The 5512-nt window shown below is 48.5% G+C and overlaps 1 long non-coding RNA gene across 3 annotated transcripts; it reads right to left on the bottom strand.

Annotated features, from left to right (window-relative positions):
• Nucleotides 1-1963: 1963 nt before the first annotated feature.
• Nucleotides 1964-5189, bottom strand: LOC120607038 (uncharacterized). 3 transcript variants are annotated; one of them, XR_005654039.1, is made up of 3 exons: nucleotides 5176-5189; nucleotides 3523-3528; nucleotides 1964-2551 (listed from the first exon to the last, which is right to left on the bottom strand). It is a non-coding gene; the product is annotated as an uncharacterized LOC120607038 (long non-coding RNA). The 3 variants fall into 3 exon arrangements; XR_005654038.1 differs by having other exon boundaries at nucleotides 1964-2537; XR_005654040.1 differs by having other exon boundaries at nucleotides 1964-2376.
• Nucleotides 5190-5512: the final 323 nt, after the last annotated feature.

The following is a 5512-nucleotide window of genomic DNA, read 5'->3' as shown; positions in this document are numbered from 1 at the left end:
AATGTCTCTGGCCTGTTCCCTAGTAATTTTAAACATGTGTCTCAGGGTATTAGCATTGAGGTGATGCAGAGTATGGGCTTTCTTTGCTTCAGCCAGGGGATCTGTAAATGAAATGGCCACTAGGCGAGTAGCCTGGTCCACCCGATCATTGCCTTTTGACAAAGGACCGGGTAGACCTGAGTGAGCGCGAATGTGTCCAATAAAGAATGGATGTTTTCTGTTCACAATTAGCTGCTGTAAGGTGGCAAAAAGTTGAGAAGCGGCGGAGGATGGCTTGATTAAGGGAACTGTTTCTAAGGTACGAACAGCATTTACTACGTAAGCACTGTCAGAATACAGGTTAAAGGGAGTAGTAGGCAGCTTGGAAAAAACAGCAATTACAGCTTGTAATTCCACCAATTGTGCAGAGGTATAGAGAAAAAGCAATCCTTGAGATCAATGACAATTTTAAAGAACTTGTTGGGAATAGCAACGGGGGAAGGCAGCCCAGGCTGTAAGGGCCCCATGATTTGCATTGTTTTATTAAGTTCTCTTAGGTCCTGTAAAAGCCTCCAGGTACCATTCTTTTTTTGAATAACGAAAATGGGGATATTCCAAGGAGAGGTAGAGGGCTCTAAATGGCCAGCCTGTAATTGTTCCTGCACTAAACGGAGGGCGGCCGAAATCTTATAAGAGGGGAGGGGCCACTGATCAACCCAGACAGGATCCCCTGATTTCCAATGGATCTTATCCGCCTGGGGTGCAGGAGGATCAGTAACCCTTATGAAAAATGCTCCTTATACCCTAGACCATGACGGTTTGTTTTTGGGGTGGTCTCAATGGGTGAGTTAATTCCCTGATTAGATTTTCCAAGCCCTTTACCAGGTATGAACCCAGATTGTAACATTTGTTTGGTGACCACCTCGTTAGGGCTGCATAATATTGCCCCCATTTGTGCCAAAATATCTCTCCCCCACAAGTTAACAGGTAGACCTGGGACCACAAAGGGTTGGATTTGACCAGAGTTTCCTTCTCCATCTGACCACGTAAGAATCTTGCTACTCTGTAGGGTATTATGAGATTGGCCAATACCTTGAAGGTGGGTGGAGGAGGGCTGTAACGGCCAAGAGGAGGGCCAATGTTCTTGGGAAAGAACAGTGGAATCTGCACCCAAATCAAGTAAGCCCTCAAAAGACCTTCCATCTATAGACAGCATGAGAAGGGGTCGCTCCTTGGTAAGGGGTTGGACCCAGTATGCATCCGAGGACCCGGGATTTGAAGCACCGCGGTGACCCCCCTTATGAGGGAGCCCCTTTGTAAAAGGCACAGGGAGTGCTTGAGCAATTCTTTGGCCGGGAGAAATATTTAAAGGCCCTTTCGTGGCCGCCGCCAGGACCTTTATTTCCCCCTCATAGTCAGCGTCTACTACCGAGGGAAAGATGGTAATACCAGATAAAGTGGCTGGGGCCCGTCCCAGAATTAGGAAGTATGTTCCAGAAGGGGGAGGACCGAAGACCCCAGTATTAATGACTTGGGGCCCATCCTCAGGTATTAATATTGTACCGGAGGTGGCACAGAGGTCCAATCCTGCGCTGCCTGGGGTGGCTCGTTGGAGGGTGCCTGGTTGTTCGGCTGTCGGGGCCCCGTAGTCGGGAGGAATTGGATGGGCGTTGGGCCCCGGGGCTGGGCCCTCTTCCCGTTTCCCGACAAGGGAAGAAGTGGGTTGCCCGCGACATCAGTTTTAGAGCGGCACTCACTAGCCCAATGCTTCCCTTTCTTACAGCGCGGGCAAAGTCCCGGAGCGCGGAGTACGGGAACAGGAACTGTAGGGGGAGCTAAGATCTGCCCGGTACAGGGAAGTGAGCATTGTCGGGCAACATGTCCAGGTTGTCCGCAGCGGAAGCAACACCGAGCGGCAATGGGGGTATTTTGGGGAACAGGAGTGTTACTATTAGCATGTTGCATTACAGCCCCGATGGTCAACTTTATTTGATGGGCGGTGGAATCGACATCATTGCACAAGCGAATCATCCCATGAATATCGAGATTTCGGATGTGCCCCTTTAAAGCCACTTTACAGGCAGCATTAGCATTTTCATAAGCAAGCTGTTTTACAAGTTTCCCTTCCCCGTCTTCTGGCCCTAGGACGCGCTCCGCAGTTTCCTGTAAACGTGCAACGAACTGGGAGAAAGGTTCATGGGGCCCCTGAACTATTTTGCTCAAGAGCGTGGTGACCGAACCTTTTGGAGGAATGGCTCTCCAGGCCCCGATAGCAGCGGCCGCTGTTTGACTAAGGATCCCAGCGGACAAGCTGCGTTGTTTACGCTCAGAGGCAAAGTCTCCCCTCCCACATATCTTATCAGCAGTCCAGGTGGCCATGGGAGACCGGGGATTTTTCTGGTTGTGCACTGCCTGAGTTTCCCCCCTGTCAAGAAATTCTGCTTTCCAAGTTAAAAATTCTCCCCTACTCAGCACAGATTGGGCCACTCTTATCCATTCTCCCGGCAACAGAAAGCCATCGCCAGGCAAACTTTCAAGTATGGACAAGGTAAAGGGAGCTGTGAGGCCATAGCTCTTTATAGCGCTGTGTAAATCTTTGACAGTTTTAAATTTTATCCGTTCTACAGTAGGCAAAAGGTTCTGATAGTCTCCCTCATTTTCAGAATCGTTATGTGGGCTTTTCCCTTCTTCCTCAGATTGTGCCACATCCTCACAAGCTGGGTCATCAGGTGTGCTGGCTCTAGAGGCCTCTTGGGCGTCAGTAGACGCCTCCTGAGTTGTATCTGGGTCCTGTGAGGGTTTGGTACCGGATCGAGTCATGATGGGGAAAACAAAGGGTTTGGCCCGGGGTCCCTTAGAAGGCTTAGATTGAGGCCCCGAAAAAATAGAATTTTGTAGAGCGGAGATTTCTAATTGTAAATTAGCCAATTCACTCTGTAAAGTAAAGACGCCTTTGAGGCTTTGAATTTGTTGTTGCAGTTGTTTCTTTGTCTCCAAAAAGGGGTCAAGAACCGCCTGAGGGATATGGAGGGGGTTGTAAGGAGGGGGGCACGTGGCAGGCTTCCCTGCAGCAAAAAGGGTATGAGATGAAGGCCAAACAGGCTCATGATATTTGGCGGCCTCGTCCTCCAGAACAGCTGCATCTCCGGGATCAAGGGGTTCAGGGCCGGGTTTTGGTATTATGGGGTATATTTGGGGAAGAGAGTCTCCGAACGGAGGCGAGGGCTCTACGTCCATGACTACAGAAGGACAGGGGGAAGAGGTAGCTCCACCTTTAACGGATGGGGGGCGAGAGAGCTGTTTGAGCGTTTCAGTGGCTACCGATAGCAGCTGTCTCTTATTACTATCAGTTTCGGCCCCTTCAATGATATCTCGAATGAGTCCCCAATAACTGAGACAACTAACGGGGACAGCATTTGGTCCCTCTTTTTCTAGTAATCCATTTAAATCTTCTCCTACTTTTTGCCAACTCAAGGGATGAATATCTAGGCCGCTAAGAATGAACCACGGACATTTTTCATCAACAAAACAGAAAAAACTAACCAAATCCTTTTTCTTAACCCTAACTCCTCTCTCCCTTAACGACTTCTTTATCTCTTTGATAAAGGTCTCCTCTCTGGAGATTGAATGGCCCATGTTAAAAATGGGACAGCAATGACTTACCCGCCGTTCCGACGTCTGGGGGTCGCAGTCGCCGGGAAGGCACTCCTAGTTGCGTACGCCTTTTATTTGTTGCGCTGTCCGGTGAAGGTCCGTGCCTCGAGCCCCACGTTGGGCACCACTTGTCCCGACCTGCAGGACCTAGTTATTGCGTAGAACCCGAGGAGGACCGCACCTTGAAGAAAACATGGGCGGGAGAAAAGAGTGGAGGCAAGACAGTGTTCTGATCAAGCCTCAAAATTTTATTTTCAAGTGGTTATATTTATACACTCAGGTGGAGAGGGCAGGGGCGGGACTGATCAGAGAGTATTTCGTTACAAGCTTATTGGCGACCACCAGAGGAGGTGATTTCTGCCTGGCTGGTCAGAAACAGATGGGCTGTGTCAGAAGTTGCAGGCTCCCGCTCTGCAGGCGGCGAAATGGGGATCAAAGACACGAGATAAGGCCGGCACTTCCCAGTGCCCTGGCTGTCCAAATGGTCACAGATAGCAGAGTTTATTCAGGATGTGATTCTTATCTTTGGGTGCAGGCTTAAGGCTCCCAACAGAGTCCCAGGGCCTGATTGGTTAGGCAGCTAGACGTGTCATCACGCCTCACAATGACCTTCAGAGCCGAGTCATCACAACTGTTGATATGAGCCAAGGCCTGGCAACAAGCACTTGGGTTACTTCGGCATCAGGCCTGAGAATAGTAAGGGAGATGCTGCTGGAGAGAAAGTAGATATTACCTATGTCTGGGGACCGTCTACTGGTCTGCTTCTCTGTTCCCTGGACATTCAGCCCTCTTGGCCTCAGCACTCTTCGTAGGCTTTAGCAAAATCTCCGCACTGAAAACTTCTCCCGTGGGAGCAGTTACCAAAATGTCCTAACGGTGTTCTTGTGTTTCAACAGGTTAACTGGGCTGTGGTCAGCGATGCTGGCTTTCAGTTCTGATCACTCAGAGAGATTCGCAAGGGAACTCGGTCTCAGGTGGGGTTTTATTTCTCTTTCTCCATCTCTAGATAAAACCTCGTCCATGGCACATAAACTGCTACTTCTGGAAAAGGCCAATTCCCTGATATGGGCTATTTGCTTGTAGAAAACAGGACTGTGGGTAGTAACAATCCTCAAGCCACATGACCTTGAAAGTCTCTGATACAGAACAAAGATATTGTTATCATTCAAATTTGACCCCTGTTGGTATTGCCCAGAGATACGGCATGGAGTTTTACAGAATGGATAAGGACAAATGGAAGCACATGGCTTGGTGTCCTGTAGAGTGAACCTGTCGAATTTCATTTCATATTTATGATGCAATATAACTTACTTACATGGGGCAATCGGACCGCTGCCTTAAGTGCACGTCTCATAGAAGAAGCAATTCAGTCATGAGATAAATTGCGAAAAGAATAGATACAACTTCAACACGCAAAAGAAGACGTTATATACTCCTGTAAGAATGAGGTATGAAATAACAAATAAGTCTATGCATTCATTGCAAACATAGTCATGAACGCCAACAGAAGTTTGCCATGAGTGTGCAGATTATTCATTACACGGAAGAGGACACGTTTGGGAATAACCATGATAGCGGTCTTTCCCTACGATATATGAACATCTAGGCTATCGATTTAACAACTAAAACAGGGATTGACACTCTGCCAATGGAAAAGAATAGATCAGGAAATAGACCCATGTTCTTGACAAAAGGAAAAAAAGAATAATCTTGGCATTTCAAGTCAGACGATGCCCTCAGAGCAATCTCTTCTGATTACTACTGGAAGCAATTGTGTGTGTTGGGGAGGAGCCAGGAGAAAGACGCCCCTGTGTCGACTGGATTAAGTGGGTCACATCATCCTTCTCAGGCTTTCGCGCTTCATCTCTCTTGCTGGCAC

The sequence above is a fragment of the Pteropus medius genome, unplaced genomic scaffold (assembly GCF_902729225.1).
Source record: "Pteropus medius unplaced genomic scaffold, Ma_sr-lr_union100, whole genome shotgun sequence".
NCBI lineage: Eukaryota > Metazoa > Chordata > Mammalia > Chiroptera > Pteropodidae > Pteropus > Pteropus medius.
Note: the sequence above shows the minus strand (reverse complement) of the source record. Positions and strands in the feature narration are given on the sequence as shown.